The sequence below is a fragment of the Myotis myotis genome, unplaced genomic scaffold (assembly GCF_014108235.1).
Source record: "Myotis myotis isolate mMyoMyo1 unplaced genomic scaffold, mMyoMyo1.p scaffold_m19_p_5, whole genome shotgun sequence".
Classification (NCBI taxonomy): domain Eukaryota; kingdom Metazoa; phylum Chordata; class Mammalia; order Chiroptera; family Vespertilionidae; genus Myotis; species Myotis myotis.
Genome location: NW_023416357.1, coordinates 69,598,044 through 69,619,610, shown reverse-complemented (window position 1 = coordinate 69,619,610; position 21,567 = coordinate 69,598,044). Strand labels below are relative to the sequence as shown.

The window sequence follows — 21,567 nt, the reverse complement described above, 5'->3', positions numbered from 1 at the left end:
TGGATCCCTATGACCTGGGCCAGGGCAAGGCGTGCCTATTGTCACTCTTCTGGAAGACCAGGTAGTCCCCAGCTCCACTGTTGAGAGGAAAAGGATGTGTGTCTGGCATCCTGCCTTGAAATTCGCTAATTTTTCCACTGAAATGATGTTTAGACAGTAGGTAGATGGAGGGGGACTAGCACCACAATAGTACTAGTACCAAAGGAGAGATACATTAGGGCTGAAAGGGGAAGGATTGCTGGGCCAGTGTGGGAATCTGACCAATGTTTACACCACGGTTTTGATGGGAACATACACTTCACATGCCAAACAGCAAATGAGCTTCCAGGACACTACTTATTTCTGAACTGGGAACATATCTTCGCAACTTGTGAGAAGCTCATGGTAGAGTCTAAGGCACAGCTATAGACACAGTGAGTTGATCATCTGACCATGGAGACTTTCTCAGTTAACACACGCCCTTGGGGTCAGGTGCCAATGATTTGAAGGGCCCTGGGAGGTAGGAAGGCACACAGTGTCACTTCAGCAGGCCCCATCAGGGCCATAGACTCTGACTCCTCGCCCAGGGTCCAGCAGGACTCAGCTTCAGTTTCCTTATTCACAAAAGGTGGATAATACCCATGGGTATTTCATAGGTATAGTTTGAGAATTAAAGGAGACAATGCATGCAAAATGTTTAATATCAGATATGATACATGTTAAGTCCTCAATAAATGTTATATATGACTGGCTACTGTCATTATACCTTGTGTCCTGGTTCCTCCTCCTCCTTCTCCTCCTCCTCCTCCTAGAGTTCTGGGCACAAGCTTACTCAAAAAAAAAAAAAAAATCGCAATACATCTCAGCAGGCACCTCATGTAACTGTAGTCTTTAAACATCTGAGATCTGCTAGGTGCTGAGGGTTGGCAGGCACTAGGGAGATAACAGTGATGATGACAACTAGCAGACAAGCATTTCTTCAGGACTTAAATCCATGGATAATTACGCCTTCAGGAAAGTATTGAAGGGAAAAAAGAGCATGACCAAAATTCTGGCTGGCATGAGGGGAATGAAACAAGGGGAAGCAGAATCATGGTCAGATTGGTTAAGAGTGGTATTGTTCAAAAAGAATTGAACTTGGATTCTTGAGACTGGCCTGGCCTCCTCTGACTACTCATTCCACCCCTCCGCAATGCTTCTAATTCATACAAAAGGAAGAACTAGACCTGAGACCTTAAACTCCACTCTTTAATTCTTCTCCAACAAGGCCATGCAGAGTCTGACTTTGCAAAGCTGATGGGTCTCTGTGCGCTAAATCTGGTGAAAATGAGCCACAGCACTTCCCCGCTCTGCTTACACAGGCTCGCCACTGCTTCCCAGCAGGTGCTGCACACTGACAGAAAGTGAGGGACAAGAGAGTCATCTCGCCTTCTTTCTAGGCTCATTTCCCCCTTCTGATGACAATGATGACAATATGCTCAGTTCAACCACTTCTAAAGAGAATGACTCCCGTGGCCATCATGTTAGCAACCACTTGGATAGAAATGGGACAACATTTTCTTTTGTGTTCCTGCCAAGTTTCCAACTCTAGAGATGTGGCTTTTAGGATTTACCATAAAAGCCCAAAATGGCAACATAAATAAACTTACCACAATAATTGCCACCCCCCTCCACCCTCCTCCAGCTTCCCAATAGAAACTCTTATCTTTCTTCTCAGTAGTTATCCTATTTGAGCTCTCTCAGATTTATTACCTATGTGGGGCAATTCATCATCTGGGATAAATACCACTTTCCTCCATTGGGCAGGCTCATGCTTCAGGTGGCTGTCATTTCTATCTGGTCTGCATAATTAAATCTGGGCTGGGGGAAGAAGGAGACTGTTGAGATATGGGTTGCTTTTTTCAGAGTTATATGTTCACAGAACAAGAAATTTGCAGTGAGCTTTATTTCTTTTGTCTTGGGCACCTTGAAGGATTCAAGCACAGTGTTTTAAGTCGATGTGATACGGTGAAAAGTGTATGGGTTTCAGAGGGACAGACAGTTCAACTATTGGAACTTGTGTGAACTTGAATAAGTAAATTAAATAACTCTGAACCTTGGCTGCCTCATTTGTAACATAGAGTTAAAAATTTTCTATTTGCAGGATTGTTATAAGAATTAGAAATACTGCCCAGTCAGTGTGGCTCAGTGGTTGAGTGTTGGCATATGAACCAGGAGGTCATGGTTCAATTTCCAGTCAGGGCACATGCCCAGGTTGCAGGTTTGATCCCCAGTGGGGGATGTACAGGAGGCAGCCGATCAATGATTCTCTCATCATTGATGTCTCTCTCTTCCTCTCCCTTCCTCCCTGAAATCAATAAAAATATGTATTTTTTAAAATCAGAAGTGCTATTTATAAAGTATCTAGTCTTATACCTGGCATATAGTAGGTACTTAATCGTTATTATTGTGACTAATTTCACATAAAAAAACTAGAATGGGGAGAGAATTTACAACGTTTTTTAATAATGTTAGTTTAGTTTTTAAATAATATTATTTTCTATAAACATAGTGAAGAATAATATATCTTTCAAAATATATAATAACTAAGGCTGACGAGATAGAATCACTTGAAGATAGTTAGGATGGGATTCTCAGTGTTAGTCCTGTCCTTAGTAAGGGGCTTTCAAAGAGAAGTTTCTACATAGATCATTCAAGACCAAGGAGTCCTCCTCACAAGGGGAACCAAGATAGTGGCAACTTGGAACAACTTTGGAACTGAATATTGATCTAAGAGTATTAAGTGTGACTGGCTGTCTTTCTCTCTCATTAATTAATTAATATTCAACAAATGTTTATTGAGCACCTACCCTGTGTCAGGCTTTGTTGTAGGTCTTAGAACAGTGTTTCTCAACCTTCTGGCCCTTTAAATACAGTTCCTCATGTTGTGACCCAACCATAAAATTATTTTCATTGCTACTTCATAACTGTAATGTTGCTACTGTTATGAATCATAATGTAAATATCTGATATGCAGGATGGTCTTAGGTGACCCCTGTGAAAGGGTCGTTCGACCGCCAAAGGGGTCGTGACCCACAGGTTGAGAACCACTGTCTTAGAATAAAACAGAAGTCTGCGCTCATGAGACCTCCTGACCTCCCATAAATATTCCCATCACCAGCCAGAACCGGTTTGGCTCAGTGGATAGAGCGTCAGCCTGCGGACTCAAGGGTCCCAGGTTCGATTCTGGTCAAGGGCATGTACCTTGGTTGCGGGCACATCCCCAGTGGGGGGCGTGCAGGAGCCAGCTGATCGATGTTTCTCTCTCATCGATGTTTCTGGCTCTCTATCCCTCTCCCTTCCTCTCTGTAAAAAATCAATAAAATATATTTTAAAAAAAATATTCCCATCACCAGATCAGGGGCAGAGGCCCTGAAAGCATACATTCTAGAATATTGCTGTCCAAGAGGGTTGGAAGCCACTAGCTACATGTGGCTTAATTCAAATTTTTATTTTAATTAGTTAAAATTAAATGAAATTTGAAGTTCAGCTCCTTAGTGGCATTGGCCATGGTTTAAGTGCTCAGCAGCCACATGTGGCTACCCTGATGGCTATTAGAGATACAGAATACTTCCATCATCACAGAAAGTTCTACTGGATGGCACTGTCTCTGGAGGCGCTGCAAGCTGATACTGAGCAAGCTGAAACACGTCCACTGAACTACAGGACCTGAGGTGCAATCGCAAGGCATCCACAGCCATCTACCTGCCAGGCTGTCCCAAATGTGCTCTCCACGGAGGGCTGTGAGGCTGGCCTGGCTCTTCTCCTTGAATATCCTCAGGCAGTAGTAGAAGGGGCCCCAGCTCTTCTATTCCTACATTCAAGTTTTCTTCCCTGGGAAAGCATCCCTGGTTAGATCTTATCTACGAGGGACCTATTTGCTGACCCCATCCCCTCAGATACACTTCAACCCACTATTTGGTCCCCCATTTTGTTTTTTCCATGGAGCCCCAATCTTGTGGCCCTCATGTTTCATTGCAGATAACCAGTCTAGGTCTCTTCTGCCTTGCCACTGTGTTTGGACATAGGCCACCAGATCTGATCCTTGGCATATTCTCTCAGAAACCACTTTGTATCTACTCCCTGGCCCTCATATGCCACTTGGTGCAGTGTCTTACGTCACCTGGAAATACTCAAAGTGGACCATTTTGGAATACCAGGATATTCTTTAGTAAATTACTATGTCACAAAACTCTCTGGTAACTGGATTCATGCGTGAAGTGTTCTTGGACAAGTGAGCTAGTCACACAAAACTGAACTTCTGACTCATGTGGACTCACTAATTGTCACTGTTTATGATTTGTAACTTGAAAATAATGCAGAAAACGCAGTACAATCTCTCTTAGTGGAAGAGTGCAATGACCTGGATAATTTAAAAAAAACAACAACCAAACTTTCAGTTTGATTTTAGAATGAGTAAAAGAATTGATTCTCTCATGTAACAGATTGATCTTTCTAATTGCTTTATGCCTGGGCTAAAAAGTAAAAGCAGTGTCCCTTGTTATGCACTTATCATGCCTAGAAGGAGATGGGGGTGGGGGAAATGTGAACAATGTCAGTGAGGCACAGCTAGTATGGGTTTTAAAGTTTTGTAGGTGGGGGGATTTCATAAAGTTGAAGATTTGTGCATGAGGAGCAAAGAGCTAATGGTATAGAAATAATTATTTGTCCATTATATTTTTTAATTGTTTCCCTACCTCTTTCTCCTTTCCAAATGCTACTTCCACCCTCCTATGGATGGCTTGACCTGCTCATTTTGCCTTCCTGTCCATTTCCTCCCTTTGGGCAGATCCTTTCACTCTGAAAACATGGATTCCTAGCTTCCTCTTTTTCAGTGATTGCTGGCCCTGGCTGACTCTCCCACTTCATTTCTCTCTCTCTCTCTCTCTCTCTCTCTCTCTCTCTCTATCTCTATCTCTATCTCTATCTCTATCTCTATCTCTATCTCCCCACCCCAACAACTGACTTCCCACTCTCCCCAAGCATGCTCCTGCCTCAGACCATTTGCGCTATTGTCTCTCTCTGTTCTCCGGTAGAACACAGGTTTAGTTTCTCATCTCATTCAAGGATTTTTCTCAGAAAACTCTTCCCTAACTGCTCTATCCCATTTCTTTCTTTTTAAAATTTTACAATAGTTTCATAAGTTGAAATTTCATATATGTATGTATGTAGTTATTTATTTATAGATTATCTCGCCTCACTAGAATGTAACTACCATGAGGGTAGAGACTATATCAGATGACTCTTGCTGAGTAATAAGCCTCTCAAAAATTTAGTGGCTGAGAACAGCAGCCATTCCTTTAGCTCGGAATTCTGCACTTTGGCTATTTGGGCTGGGATCAACTGAGTGGACCTCTGGGCTAGGTCAGGCTTGGTTGTTCTTGGCTGAAGCTTACTCAAACATCTGCATTCATTAACCAGTGAGCAGAAGGTTGGCTGGCTCTTGGCTGGAGGGTCTTGGTCACTTTTCCCATGTGACTTCTTATCTCTAGCTGGATAGTTGGGTTTGTTTATATGGTGGCCAGGGTCCCAATGCACAAGTGCTATGCATGCCTCTGAATGAGTTGCATTTGTGACAGTTCCATCGGCCAACCCAGACTCAAAGGTCCTCTATGCAGAGAGAGGAATTCATGGTTATTTTTACAAACTATTCCAGGGTTATTTTTACAAACCACCTGTTTTATTTACTTTTGTATCTCTAGCATAAATGCAGGCTCTCAACAAATACTATTTTAACTAATAAATTAAGTTTATTCCAAGGGGCTAGAAACAGGAAACACAAAATCTGCCAGAACACCATCACACCTGGATGCTACTGCTGTGACTGTCACCACTGTATTCCCATCAGCCGCCCTGGCCCCACCATTCCCAAAGAAGCTGTGCACCAAAGCTTCCTCTGTGCATGGCTGGCTCAAGGCATGAAATCCGCTGGAGCTTCTGATTGGCCCAGCCTTGCTCATGTGACTGCCCTGGCTTTTAGGAGGTGGGGGAGGAAGACCAAGCTAGAAATGTACACACACATTGGGGAAATTCCCACAAAAGAAGGAGATGGATTCTGGGGAGATCAGTGCGGGTGTCCAGGAAACACATACTATTTAGAAACTGTTATAAACTGTTCCAATGCCTATTTTTTTGTTAATTGATAATAACAGCTGATATCCATCTGGACTACACACACACACACACACACACACCATGCAAACATTAATTTGCAGATGAGGGAACCTTTAAATTCAGCCAAATAATTATTCTTCCCAGAAACAGCTGTTTAGTGAATGAATTGATTATTTTGTGCCTTTAAAAAATCATTTGGATTGCATATAGAGGCTGCAAAGTTCTCTATGTATAGAATGTTTGCTACTCATTTATCTTACAAAGGAATCATTAGGATGACGGGGGAAAGTGCTGTAACTGTCATTTAAATAGTCATGGAGAATAACATACAAAGACCAGGCACCACTGTCCCTTGAATAAATATGTGCATCCAGAAGTAGAAGACCTAGAATTGGTTATTGTAGTGCAGAGCAGAAGACAATTTCAAATGTGTTACATAAATACTCAGAAGCAATACTAGGATCTGTGGCCTTTAAATCAAAGCTTCTTACAAAAAAGGGGGAGCTATAGAAAATACCTAACCCACACAAACTGGTATAATTTTTCATTATGTCCTCCAGTGTTTAGAAGACAGTTATATAACCACCACCCTGACACACACACACACACACACACACACACACACACGGAACAGTGCCCAACTTGGATCCAATATTACTTTTGGTTCTTTTAACTCTCTACCTAGAAAGGGAAATCATGCTGGTGAACCTAAGCCTAAGGGGGGGGTGTCATTCAGGATGAAACTCTTAACTTCAGAGCCCATGGTTTCAAGGGGTCCAAGGAGGCCAGAAGCAAGTCAGGCAGCACTCAAGTGCCTGCCCATATCCCCCCGCCCTTCCCACGCCACAATCTGTCAGCCTCATTTCCCAGTGCCAGCTCCTGCATTTCTCTCCCTGAGGGTTTTCTCTAACCATCAAGTCTGCTTTCCTGCCTATTTGGCAGCAGAAAACACAGATTCAACACTCCCAACCCAGCCACGCTCAACCAATGACCAAGGGACTAGTATCCTAGGCATAATTTCCTCGCCCCTCAACAGGATAATTCGGAAGCATATGTTCTCCCATAAGAACAAACATCTCCCAAGTTTCCCCAGCGGGGAGGAAGCTCCAGTAGCCCATAGAAGCAGCCACTGGACAGAGCCAGCTTTCCTGGCTGCCTCCCCTTTCCTGCTTTATTCCCCCGTCCATTGTCAGAGCCTCCTTCACCTCCTTCCTGGCCGACTCAGAGTTAGTTTATGGAGGAACCCAAACCAATACAAAGCTCCAGCCTTCCAACCTGCCCCCAACACACATCCTTGCCTAACACGTGGATTGGTCCTTGGAGCTCCTTGCCTTTAGTATATGGTCCAGGTGAAAACTCGGACCCCCGAGCAAAGCCTCTCGTGGAGCACTGTGAGCTATCTGTTTCCTAAAGAGCAGAGAGGATCTGCGGACAAGCTGGGTGGATGGGGATGAAGGGGAGGATGCCAAGAGTCTGGGTCGTGAAGGACGGCACACCCAGAAGGAGGCAGGAGGGGGCCCATCGCTCCGCTCTCTCCCTTGCTTGGGAAAAGCTGTGCTAGAGGACACGGCTCTAACGCAATCAGAACGTGGCAGATGAAGCCCATCACCTTGACTGTACCAGGAACCTCTGTGCTGTCACTAAGCCTCAATTTCCTCATCTCTAAAATAGGAATAATAATAATAATAATAATAATAATAATAATAATAATAATAATACCTCCCTCTGGAAGCTGTTAGTAGTAAATGATAGTTGCCTGGACAGTTGAGCATCAACCTATGAACCAGGAGTTTACGGTCTGAATCCTGGTCAGGGCACATGCCCAGGTTGTGGGCTCGATCCCCAGTGTGGGGCATGCAGGAGGCAGCCAATCAATGATTCTCTCTCATCACAGATGTTTTTATCTCTCTTTCTCTATCCCTTCCTCTCTGAAATCAATAAAAATATTTTTTTAAATGAAATAGTCCACATAAAGCATTAAGCACAGTGCCTGCCACACAGTAAATGTGTTCTTTTATTATTCATTAATACTTTCTCAGAATTACCTTTCTAATGTTAACTAATATCATTAAACCTTGAAATTCTCTGCATCCTCCTGACCTGCTAAGGATCTAAGACCAAAGCAAATGGTAACTTTAAACAGTCAGTTTGTGCCATCTGCTTCTGCGCTCTCCCTCCTGCTCTCTAACCAGCACACAGGCACTAGGCTCCCCACTGCAGTTCCTGCCCGTTTCCTTCCTGCTCTGTGACATGACAACCCCAGGGCGAGGGTGTGGAGGGACGGGAATCTCATGTGATTCAAACCGTGCAGAGCAACTGCAATGAAAAAAAAAAGCAGAAAGGACCAGTAATACTCATGGGTACCAGGTGATCCCTTCTGTGAAAGCACCTTACCGGCATCCCTTCCTGCCCAGCCTGCTCCACTGCCTCACCGCAGGAGCCGGTCCGCAGCCCAGGCAGCCTTCCAGAGCCATCTTTCAGGCGCTCGCAGCAGATGTGATCATTATAAAATGCACCATCAGAGGGCCCGGGTATTTATCTGTTTGCCTCAATTTCAATTTTTACTACCTTTCCTTTAAAGACAGCTAGACACAGATTGAGCCATAAACTGTCAGATTCCCTATGTTACGAGGCTACCAATTTCCTGAAGTGCGAGATGATTTAAATCCCCAATCGGAAGGACCGATAGGCTTATACACTGCAACTCCAGCAGGAGCTGTAAAGCTCTCAAGCCCTTTTAACCTCCATCAGCTCAGCGTATTGATAGGGACACAGAGACAACAATCGCACCTTCACAATGAGACGCAACTTGTCGGAAGCCGGCCTGGCTGGCTGGAAGTGATTGTGGACTCCTCACCAAAGACCCCCTTCCCCTCCCACCCCAGGGGGTTCAGGCTGACAATGTGCTGCATGTGCTGTCAAGACTCAGGAAGAGGGTGCAAACGGCAGGAGTCGGGAGGCAGGCTGGCGGGAACCCTGCCTGCGAAGTCGTTTTGGAAGCCGGCCAGATCCAAGCTAATGCACTCGCAGAGACCAAGCCAGCGTCCTCTGTGGCCCCTAACAGGTGCCGCTAGTTTTGGACCGTTGTCTTTGTTCCTGTTAGCTCGATCTTGGTTGGCGATTTGTTTTTCCTCTGGATGGACAAGACGGAGGAGAAGACAGGAGGTACACTTTGGAACATGGTTTCCCAGATGGAACTCTTTGCCTGGCAACTTTAACACCTTGAAGCTTGCCTGGCTCTGGCAGATAAGGATTTGAACGCTACCAGTTGAGCTGGGAAGTGATCCCAGGAAATGGCGTAGGGGAGGAGGGGAGAGAAGTGGGGACAGGACGGAAGGGAGCCAGGATGGAGTGTGTGAATGAGCGGGTGTTTATTGCAAGCACCTGGGACTCGGTCTCATGGGGGCCCCTGGGTGGACGTATCCACTCCAGGGCTGCCCCACTCCAGGGACAAGGAAGCTGCGGTGTTTGCCCACAGTTCCCGAAAGAGGCTGCTTCCAGGTGGGAACTGCGAGCACAGAGCCAGGCCATGGGAATCCACAGGCGGTGCCTGCAGAGGAGATGCGGGCAGGGCACCAGCAGCATCTGCTACAAGCCCTGTTCCAGGCACAGGAGCAGCTGGTGGCCGGGAGCCAAAGCAAGCACCAGGAAAACCCAATCCCAGTAAGAGCCAGCAGCCCGAGCAGAGGAAATGGTGCTCCGAACATGGAACATGTGGTGATGTTTTGCTAGGCGCGCTATTGTGGGCTCTGAAAGGGGCCCTCCGAGAGGATTTGCAATGCCTATCAAACCGTCCAGAAAGCAGCTTCCAGCTCAGCGGTGTGGTGGTGTTTGGTGGGTAACAGGCATGGAGAAGGGGAGGCCTGCTGGGACTTGGGGCTAATTAAATGCAATCCTGTTCCTCCTTCCTTCACTGCTGAAACACATAAGCCCAAATCTCCTAAAAGCTCGAAATTTGCAGCTATATTCATCTCTTTAATTACCGTGTCTGGTTCGCTTTATTTGTGGGCTTGGGAGCTTTTCACAGCACTTTCACATCTCTGTGCAAGGTGTCAAAGAATCATAAAGACCCCAGGCGAGGGGTGGGGGATGGGGGGACGACCACGCTCACTCGGGCCAATGACTGTGCTCCTGGCCCTTTTTTACATCACTACAAAGGCATGTAAACAGCTTAAAACTGAAGGGACAACAGGCTGGCAGAGCACGGAGGCCTGTGGGACCTGGGACGAGATTTGATTGGAAAAAGGCAGCCAAAGCCTGGGCATGTCACTGGGTCCTGCCTTCAGACCAAGGACCTCTTTTCCAGTTGCTAAGAGTGTTGCTAGCATTCAGCTCATAGCCAGTTCCTTAGCTGGAGGGAGCTGCCATGTCCATGTCCCTGGGAGTAGACCCCGCTTCAAGAGCAGGTCTGAGTGGCGTCCAAGCCCCTTCCTCCCTGCCTCACTTGGGACATCTCTGAAAAACCACCCCAGCTCCAGAGCTCCCTGTGGCTGGGGCCTTGGTTGCAACTGCAGCCCAGCTCATCTCCTCTGCCTGCTCCCCTCTCTCACCGATGCTGAGAGCATCCCCAGCGAGCTTCCTCCATAGAAAGTGCGCCTGAGAGTATGTTTCTCCAGAACCCAGTGTGAGGCAGCTGAATGCCAGACATGCTGCTGCCCTGGCCAGGTGTTCCTGGAGAGCACTGTCTTGAGGAAAACATGGATGGGAGGAAAGACGCACCCAGGGTGGATAATGGGCACTGGATGCCTGGCATTTCCCTATTACCCCACAGTGTTCTCACAGCACCCACATAAATTAGCACATTCAATATGATTGAAAATGTTGGTGCAAATTTCTGCAGTGCAAAATGAATAACTAGAAGGAGAACTAAGATGGCGGCATAGGTATAAACCTGTATATGCTGCCCCCCACAACAACATTAAAACTACAAATATAAGACAAAACAGCTGTCATCCAGAACCACGGGAAAGCTGGCCAAGTGGAAGTTCTACAACTAGAAGGAAAGAAAAAAGCGCATTGAGACCGGGTAGGAGGTGCAGAGGTGCCAAGAACAGAGGTACAAAGGTGCGCACAAGGCAGCTGCACCTGGGTGCGTGGTTTTTTTTCAATCAGAAGGGGATACAAGCTCTCGAATGCACTGAACTCATTTACGGCGAGACTCTTGGGTCCCAGACTCCTACGAGGAGAAACTGGACTGTCTTGCAGTGGGTCAGAAAGCGAGGGTGGCTTTCTCGCAGAGCTGCTTGCAGGGATCATTGTTGCTGTGGGGGTGCGGGACTTGGGGACGCAGTGGGACTCTGGGATGCAGAGACTTGGAGTCCCGGGGATGGCTGATGACAGCCATTGCTATTTGCTCCGCCCTGGTGATTCTCTGAGACTCTGCCCCAAACAAGTTACATCCCCACCCAAGCTGTTCGCAGTGGCACAAAGGAATCACCTGTGCTTTTGCAGCCTAACCTAACAAACTGCAGCTGGATCAGAGAGCTCTAAAACTTCCAAACCCCAAACAAAGAGGTGAAATCTGATGATATTACTGTAGCTCCTGCTGGATGGACTCACACACTGGTTGACTTGGAGATCCAGGAGCCAGGGTACCCCTGGTCAGATACCAGATTTCAACTCCTCACATTCATAAGGGACACACTCAAGAAGCAGACTCAGTGAGCACCAAAGCCCCACTGAAGCAAGTCCTACCCCATAAGGGTGTCTCCAGCAGTGTTCATCCATTGTAGACACAGCAGGTCCTCGCAGTCAGCCAAAAATGCAGAGACAAAGAAACATGTCCCAAATGAAAGAAATGGAGGAAAGCAAACTAATGGAGGACATAGAGTTCAAAACCACAGTTATGAACCTCCGAGGAATTTAGTGAGACCTTCAAGGATCTTAATGAGAATGCCAAAAAAAAAAAAAAGAAAAAGGACCAGTCAGAAATTAAACATACACTGGCTGAAACTAAAAATAATATATAGAGATCCAACAGAGGATATATAGAGGAGCCCAAGAATCAAGTCAAAGATTTGAAATATGAAGAAGCAAAAAACACCCAACCGGAAAAGCAAAACGAAAAAAGAATCCAAAAATATGAAGATAGTGTAAAGAGCCTCTGGGACAACTTCAAATGTACTAACATCCGAATTATGGGGATGCCAGAAGAAGAGAGAGAGCAAGATACTGAAAGCCTATTAGAAGAAATCATGACAGAAAACTTCTCCTACCTGATGAAAGAAATAGACTTACAAGTCCAGGAAGTGAAGAGAACCCCAAATAAGAGGAATCCAAAGAGGACCACACCAAGACACATCATCATTAAAATTCCAAGGGCTAAAGACAAAGAGAGAATCTTAAAAGCAGCAAGAGAAAAATAGTTAGTTACCTACAAGGGAGTACCCATACGACTATCAGCTGATTTCTCAACAGAAACCATGCAGGCCAAAGGGAGTGGCAAGAAATATTCAAAGTGATGAATAGCAAGAACCTACAACCAAGATTACTCTACCCAGCAAAGATATCATGTAGAATTGAAGGTCAGATAAAGACCTTCACAGACAGGAAAAAGCTAAAGAAGTTCATCACCACCAAACCAGGATTATATGAAATGCTGAAGGATATTCTTTAAGAAGAGGAAGAAGAAGAAAAAGGTAAAGATAAAAATTATGAACAACAAAGTGACAACAAATAAATATCTATCAACAAGTGAACCTAAAAATTAAGTCAGAATAAACTGGTGAATATAATAGAAGCAGGGACATAGAAAGGGAGTGGACTGACAATTCTTGGGGGGAAGGAGGTATGTGGGGGTGTACGGGAAGAGACTGGTCAAAAATCTTACACCTATGGATGAGGATAGTGGCAGGGGGTAAGGGCATGGGGTGGGGTGGGAACCAGATGGAGGGGAGCTATGGGGGAAAAAAGGAACAACTGTAATAATCTGAACAATAAAGATTTATTAATTAAAAAAATGAATAACTAGTACCATCAAAAAGGTTACAGGACAAGTGAGAAATTGGGGACATGTGCAACATATATGATACAAATAATAATTTTTTTCATATATAAAGAACACTTGAAAATTAATTTTTAAAAGACCAGCAACCAAAAATAGCAAAAATGCAAAGAAGGTGAACTGAGTTTGCAGAAAAAACAAATTACAAAATGGCCTTTTCACTTATAAAAAATATTCAACCTTACTCATAAGAAAATAAATGCAAATGATTGCTAACCTGAGATGCCATTCACACCTAACAGGTGAATCAAGATCAAAGAGCTGAATAGCACACTGTGTGGGCAGGTGTGTGAAGTAATAGGTATGCTCATAAAATCCTGGCAGGTGCATAAATTGATACAACCCTTTGGCAAATTGGCAGTTTTAAATGCACATATGCTTTGGCTCCTCAATAATTTGTCTCTTTAGGTATTTATAAATCCAAAAAGTGTGCAAAGGTGTCCATACAGGGCTATTCATTTTAACATGGCTTATAGTAGCAAAAGACCAGAAATCATCAAAATGTTCATCATTGCATGCTAGAGTCAATAAATGTACAGTAAACCCATCAATAATACACCCTCAGCCCAGTGCCCTGCTCACCCTGCAAAGGATCAGTGTGGGGGCCAACCAAGCTTGAGGCCAAAGAGCTGGCTGTACAGGCTGCAAATCAGGCAGAGCCCACCCCAGCGCCTCCCCAGCCACCCAGTCACTTTGCTGGGTTTGGCCAACTTGACCATCGCTCTGGGCAGCAGTACTGGATTAAATAACCTTTGCAATTCATGATAAATGGGGTTAAAAACACATTTATCACCAGTTATATTTTGCCAGATATGGTGTTGGTTGTTCTGACTTCCATTAGTCTTTCACTTTAAGAAAAGATTATTTCTAGTGTAAGTTTACATTATGTTAATTTTTGGATGTTCAAACCAATCCTACGGAATTTCTTTTTTCAGTACTCTTCCGCCAGGGAGTTTATTAAATAGCTTTCATCACAGAATGATTTAAAATCAAGTCTTCCCTAGGTTCATCCTATTTGTTATGGTCTTGAGCATCTTTATTCAGAAGAGTTCTGAGGGGTTTATATAATTCTGTCAGCCATAAATTTCTGTGTTAAGGGAGTAAGAATCTTTGGAGTGAAACTCTCTTAAAATATTTTTCAAGATACTAATTCCTGAAAAAAATTTTAACAAAGAAACAAACCAGAACAGAAAAACAAACCCAAAACCTTCAGAAATGTTCACCTGCTTCTTCTCGACTGGAATAAAAATTCTTAAAAAGCCCCCGGATGTTCTTCAGAGATAAAACTACAGGGTGGAAGAGGAGGTTAGGAGAGTTCCAGGTACCTCTGCCCACTGCCCATCCACTAAGGCCTGCTGTCCTCGCCACAAAGAGGCCTGGGGGTCTATTCACAGCAGGTTTCATCGACACAGGCACACTGTCCGGATTCTGTGCCACACAGACCGCATAGTGCTCTGTAGAAAAATTTCCAAGGCTCATCAACTCAGATTCCCACACCCAGAATTGATATCCCTGAAAACCTGGACTAGCACTCACGATTCCCTGCCTCAGCTGCAGAGCCCAATCCCTTGTATGTTGCAACAAAGGCTGAAGAAGAGATGAATTGCACTGGGCCTTGTCAATTCATTGCAGGCGTCCAAATGTCATAAGGTGCGGGGATACTACTCTATTTGTGTAGCTCTTGAGATAAGCTGGGGGAGGGGATGCTGTGCTTGGGGAACTGAAAAACCATCCTTCGGGTTACACAAATGAACTAATGCGTCATCCATCATTGGTGCTTGAAAGGACTTTGGATCACGTGATGCATTATTTTCCACTGAAACCTGCACATTGTTTTTAATTGCTCTACCTAACTGCATGACAGGACACTTGCTTGGAGTTCAGATAGCAACTCCTCCATCAGGTCTTTTGGCAGCTTCGGAGTGAGCGAGCGTTCTTGGCAAGGAGTCTTTCTTAGCTGTGTGTTGATTAATAACTTGCTCTGCCCCCTCTCATTCTCTCATCCTCTCTTCCCAACAGCCCTTCCTCCTTCTCCCAGAACATTTTCCCACAAAGCCCTGGCTCCCTTCAATCCCAGGCCAGGAATTGGATGCAGGGCCTGGAAGCTCTAGAGGGAGTCTGTGCTGGTGTTTAAGCCACAGCAAATGAAGTGAGTGCTAAGGGACTGGCAGGGAGCCTGCTTCTGCCTCCTCGGGCTGATGTATCGTGGGAAGTTGTGCCAGGGGCTGGTGGGGACAGCCCGTTTTATTAGGAGTCAAGGCTGCAACATGGAGCCTTTCCAAGGCGTCTTTCACATGTCCTTGCTACTCCTCTAATAAACCGAGATTAACCCCGAGGGAAGCACATTTGCTGGAGAGAACCTGTAAATTTTATCTTGCACCCACCGTGGCCCTGAAGTGCTGGCCTTGCTTTTGGCAAACACAAAGCGAAACAAATGAGCAGCCACTTGCTTGCTTCCCCTCCACGCAGTGCAGGGCACACCTCTCAGGAAGCAGGTTTGCAGAATGGGTGCCCAGCATGGCTTACCAGTGTGCGCACGTGATCGCAGCTCTGGCGCTCTAAAACCCACCCCTTTTTTTTTCTAGGACAGAGTGCCCCCCTCGTCAGCACATCCCCTCACTCCTTGCCAGAGCCAGCTTCAGGGTGTGCAACCTGAGCCATTGCTCAGGGTCCGGGGCTCAGCGAGACGCCACACTTGGCTTCATGCTTGGCCACTGCCCTCTTGAAATCCTTGCTATATTTTCATTTTGCAGTGGAACCTGCACATCATGTAGCCAGCCCTGCTCCTGGCTTTATGGATCCTGACCCAGAGGAGGACCTGCTGGGAGGACAACCTCTGCTGAAACACCCCCTGGGGTTTGTTTTTTTGACATGAGGCTGAGGGCTTTCCAATCTGGGGGCTGGCCAGGTTCTCACAACTTCATGGTGATATAGTTCTTTATTGCCAAAGCCCCCTTGGCAATATTTTTGAAACACTGTAGAAATTAATACTTACCAAATGATTAGTAAATCCCAGACCCTGTTCTAAACACTTTCGTGCATTTTATCCTATAATCCTTACAATAGCATTGTGAGGCAGGCACCGTCATTGCCCCATTTGAAAGATGAGGAAATGGATTCTCAGAGAGTCCAAGTAATTTGCCTCAAATCAAACTCAGATGCAGTTAACTCCAAACCAAGTCATTTTAACCACTAGACCATACAGCTTGATTATAAAAGGAAAATATGTTCTCCATTTCATTGGCGGTAAGATTCGTGATTGATGTGTTGACTGATTATGAGTTTGGAGATGAAGATTGGATGGAAGGAAAAAGTAATGGCAAAACATTTTTTCCCACTGAGTACACAGGAGACTCTACACTGATAATGCCAGAGTGCCATGAAGAAACAGGAATCTCCTGTAGCTTTTCCTGTTCACTTTGGTCTGGGCATTTCATTTAAGGCTGTTGGCATGAGTAGCTGTGAGAGCTTTGGCTCTAGGACTGGGGGATTTGGGTTCCAGGTCTCCCAGCCCTCTATCTTCTCAAATGCTTTCAGCAGACCAAGGATATGCCCAGAATCAGGGAATCGTCTATGACCGTGGTCAGCAAACTGCAGCTCGCGAGCCACACGCGGCTCTTTGGCCCCTCGAGTGTGGCTCTTCCACAAAATACCACATGCGGGCATCCATGTACAGTGCAATTGAAACTTCGTGGCCCATGCGCAGAAGTCGGTTTTCGGCCGGGGAGAGTCTATTTTGAAGAAGTACTGTTGATATTTGGCTCTGTTGATTAATGAGTTTGCCGACTACTGGTATGATAAACCACCATCATCTCATAATCGGAGGCAATGTTTATTCATTGTTATGAGCCAGTTTACAAGTATAAACTTATTTAATCTCCACAACAGCCATGAGAGGTAAGCATTTTCATTGTATTTTACAGGTCAGGAAACTGAGGCCCAGAGAGATGAAGCAATGTGGTATGGTCCCTTAGCTGGTAACGCTCAGAGCCAGGTTTTGGATTAAGGCAATCTAGGGCAAGAACCATGCTCTTCAGCCCTACGCTGTATGAAAGCTGCGTGTCCCCTGTCAAAGGCACTGTGATGAGGACAGAAATCTAGAGAAATGAATAACAAAGAGCGGGAGGGCCGGTGGGTTTCCTGATCCTGGAACCACATGCCCTTTCTCTCTGACCTCCCCCTTTTCACCTATCACTGACTGAATGCTTGTTCACTGGGAATGAGACCTCTTAGGCCAGCCCCAGGGGCTAAATGGTTCTTTATTGATCTGGGTTACATTTTAGATATGTCCATAACTCAAGAATCTAATCTTCCTCAGTTTCCTTACTATGCCTACAAGGGAGTGATAGCTACGTAATCTGAGGGAACCTTGTTCTTGACAGTTACTTCTCGTAAAACCACTCACCAAAGAATAGTTTTCCTAAGTGAGTGAAGAACACATTTCATGAACCCTGATATATCTCCTTCAATTTCTCACTGCACCCCTGAGAGGAAGGTATCATTATCTCCATTATACAGATGGGAAAGCAAGGGTTCAAGCAAGTTTAATAACTTGTCCAAAGTCCCACTGCAAGTAAGTGAGATAAGGATTCAAATTTCACACAGCTAAAATGAAACCCAGGGTCTAAGCCGACATAACCTCTCCAACCACTGTGTAACGAAGCCCAGCACCAGCCCACCCTCTCACATGGAACTGTGTAGCATCTTACCTCTCAGCACGAACTGTGCTGCCAAGGTCACGTACAGCCTCTAAGCCTCCACACCATGGTTTCCTAATCAATACTGGATGCTCACTGATGTTTTCTCACATCCGAAGAGGTTCTTAGCAAACCTTTTCCTTAGGACTATATCATACTAATTCAGAATTATCTGATGGGACGATTTCATGTCTACAGAATATAGTAATAGCAACTTACCGTCTACCAAAGCTTTTCATCTTCTTTTTCTTCCTCTTCTTCCCTTTAATTCTGTAAGGGCAGGAAAGGAGTCATATTTGAGAAAAAGCATCACGCCAGATGTCATTAACTTGCAGCTGTAGAGGTTACTGTGAACTGAAGGAACCCATAAAAAGAGAGCTTTCCCCCTCCCTCTGTGGCCTCACCACCACCATACAGATGTAAGTACCTAGGCATGCACACACACACATACACGTTCACACAATCACAGGCAAGCCCAGAGTACACATACCTGCATGCACACACACCCAGCCCCCCCACCCCCCTCCGCCACACACAGATTTGCTCACTCCCCAGGACTCACTGACAGGGTGCAGAGGTTCTTAGAAAGCAGATTGTCCAGGTAAACAGTGTCCTGTTCTGAGAAGCGCCTTTTCCCTCTCCTCTTAGACACACTCCCTCTTAGCCGGAAGCCAGCCTTGGGACTCACCCCATATATTCAATTAACAAAGGCTACTGTCACTTCCCAACAATGACAGCAACGTGACTCCCCACTGTCCGCAGAATTTTCAATTGGTGGGCAACACTGTTCTATCCATGGGGCACTTTTCTAGCTTTAACCTAGGTATGTAATTAGGACTATAACAATTCTCCCTCCTCCCGAAGTCCAAGATGGTGGCTGCACAGGACGCTCCCGGGAGCAAATCAAATGCACAGGTTTCAGGTGCACCAGGCGAGACACCTGGGGGCTGAAGGAGCAGCTTCTGACAACAAACAAGACAAAGAGAGGGAAAGGAGGAGCCTGGGGAGCCAGCGGGAGCTACCGGACGCTCCAGCCTGGGTGGGGGGTGGAGGGTGGGGGTCGCTGCCCCAGGGCTCTGACCTGCAATGTCCCTGCAGGAAGGTCACAGCTCCCTGCCTGCGCATTCTGCCAGGGGAAGCGGGGAGAGCCAGCAGGAACTCAGCCCCTCACCACAGCCCCGGGCCTGGGAGGTCAGGGCAGGCTCGGGGCCCAGGTGCCTCCGCGGCTGCGTGACTCCAAGCGCTTCCCCAAACCGCCCGCACGGAGGCCCCTTCTATGGGCAGCACTGCCGGTACCACAAACAAGGAGACACGGTGCGGCGGAATTCTCGGAGGCCAGAGCGGCTGGCAGGTGCCATGGTTCATGGCGCCCTCCGTCTCCAGACGGAGGCTCTGGCCTGCCTGCAAGAGAACTGCAGCAAGTTCCGGACACACGCGCGAGCCCCCTGTGGCCCGAGCCAAGCGGGCAGGCAGGGGTAACCGGCCACACCACACACACCGGCCCTGGCCTCCCAGCCAAGCTGCTCCGGCTGGGGAGGCCGGGCCGAACGCCTGAAGGCCCTGCTCCGCTCCCACCTGCTGCCTAACCACCCTGCACACACAGTGCACCGAGCCTGCGTCTACGTAATGCCGCCTTCCCAAGACCGGGAGAGACAGCTATTCTGTCTCATTCATATAAACAATGCAGAAAGCAAAACCAAATGAAAAGACAGAAGAGTATCTCTCAAGTGAACAAGAAAAATCCTCAGGAAAAAAACCCTAAGTAAACAGAAATAAAGAATTTAAAGAAATAGTCATGAGGATTCTCACCAAGCCTGAGAGTAGAATAGATGAATGGATACAGAAAGTGACATATATATATATATATATGAAATGGAATATTATTCATTAATAAAATAGAATGAAATTTTGGTATTTGTGACAACATGGATGGATCTAGACTCTGATCCATCTAGATTCTAGAGCAGTGGTTCTCAACCTTCCTAATGTTGCGACCCTTTAATACAGTTCATGTTGTGGTGACCCCCAATTTCGTTGTTACAAATTGAACATAATTAAAGCATAGTGATTAATCACATATGTGTTTTCCGATGGTCTTAGGCAACCCCTGTGAAAGGGTCTTTCGACCCCCAAAGGGGTCGCAACCCACAGGTTGAGAACCGCTGTTCTAGAGGATATTATGCTAAGTAAAATAAGTTAGACAGGGAAAGATAAATACTGTATGATCTTACTTATGTATATGAAATCTGAAATAAACCAAAATAAATAAATAAAAGAAAAACAGACTCATATAGAGATATAGAGAACAAGCTATTGATTACCAAAAACTTTTTTTAAATAAATTAATCAGCAGTATTCCTTACTAAGCACTCCAAAGAAAAATGCACTGAACTTCCGTTGACTTTTGGGAGCTATATAATTCTTTATTGTAAAAAATAAAAATTCTTACTTAGAAGTGCTGATTTCCTTTATAAAGAATTCACCATGCTTTGAAAGAAATCTCTTAGTGCATACAACACATGACTCCACTGATACAATGTACCAATACACTTGGCTTGTCAGTCTGACCTTGTCACATAAAGTTCTGGAGAACAATCACTACAGGGCTCACAGATAATTAAAAAGTAAGGTTCTTCTGAATAAACAAAAATTATGAGAAGGAAAACTCTTGATTTGAAAGCAAACGTTAAAAATGTGTTGAGTGGCATTAACTGCTTAAAAAAGGAAAGTTACTTCTGAAGATATTCAGAAATTCTCAAGGAGAAAAAAATAGACGTAGTGTGCAGACCTCCAGAGGTGGGACAGCCCTGGAGGCCTCGCCTAAGAGTTGCAGTCTGGATGCTACCTCTGCACCCAATACCCCAACCCTTTGTCCTGCCTTGCTGCCAGCTGGTCCCAGAGTCATCAAGCAGTGCTAAATATAGGCCAGCCGTCTTTCTTTTTCTCTGTGCTGCGGAAATGATCATATTTTAGTCCACATGAAAGCAAAACAAGTGACTACTTTTTCTGGAAAGCATATGTTTATAATTCCTAATTTTGCAAGAACCGGGCAGTGTAAATTCAGTTTATTAAACATGAATTTAGCACATTTGCCTAAGTGGTGATATTCATTCCTGCTGAACTTGAAATTATCTTGGATGTTAAAAGAGATCTTTAATTATGTATAGACAAAGAACAACAGAACACAATGTATCGGGTTGTTTTTTTGTTGTTGTTGGTTTTTTTTTCCAAGAGCAAGAAAATGATAGGTTAAACATTTACTGTTCTTACAGTCTTCATTTTATTTCCACCAAGTTCTGAAGTAAGTAAAATTTTTATTTTGGCATTAAAAGACCTCCACTGTATGAAATATACAGGTTTACGATTGGCCAGATGTTTTTCCACTGGATTCAATTGGCTATTAGGAATTCACAAAAATTGGCTTCTCCAATTTTCCATGGTTTAACATATGGAAATGGCCAGAGAAGAATAACTATGTAGGTGAAGAACTGTTGTGTTTGCCAAAGACATTTATACACAGCATCTCATTCTGAGCCTCCTGTAACCCTGTGATACAAATTCAATTACTCTTTTCTGACCCTACCACAACGATGGAGTTAAAAAAAAAATCATTTCACAGGAGGAAAACTTCTAGAGAAGTTAGGCAATTTGACCAAGGTTGCATAACTAATCATGGAGGAACTGGAACTAGAACTCAGACTCTCTAACTCCCAGATTGCTCCTTTTTACCACACG

General features: G+C 45.2%; 1 pseudogene; it reads left to right on the top strand.

The window, feature by feature from the left end:
- Positions 1 to 9,531: 9,531 nt before the first annotated feature.
- Positions 9,532 to 21,567, top strand: part of LOC118656519 — a 28,471-nt pseudogene continuing 16,435 nt past the window's right edge.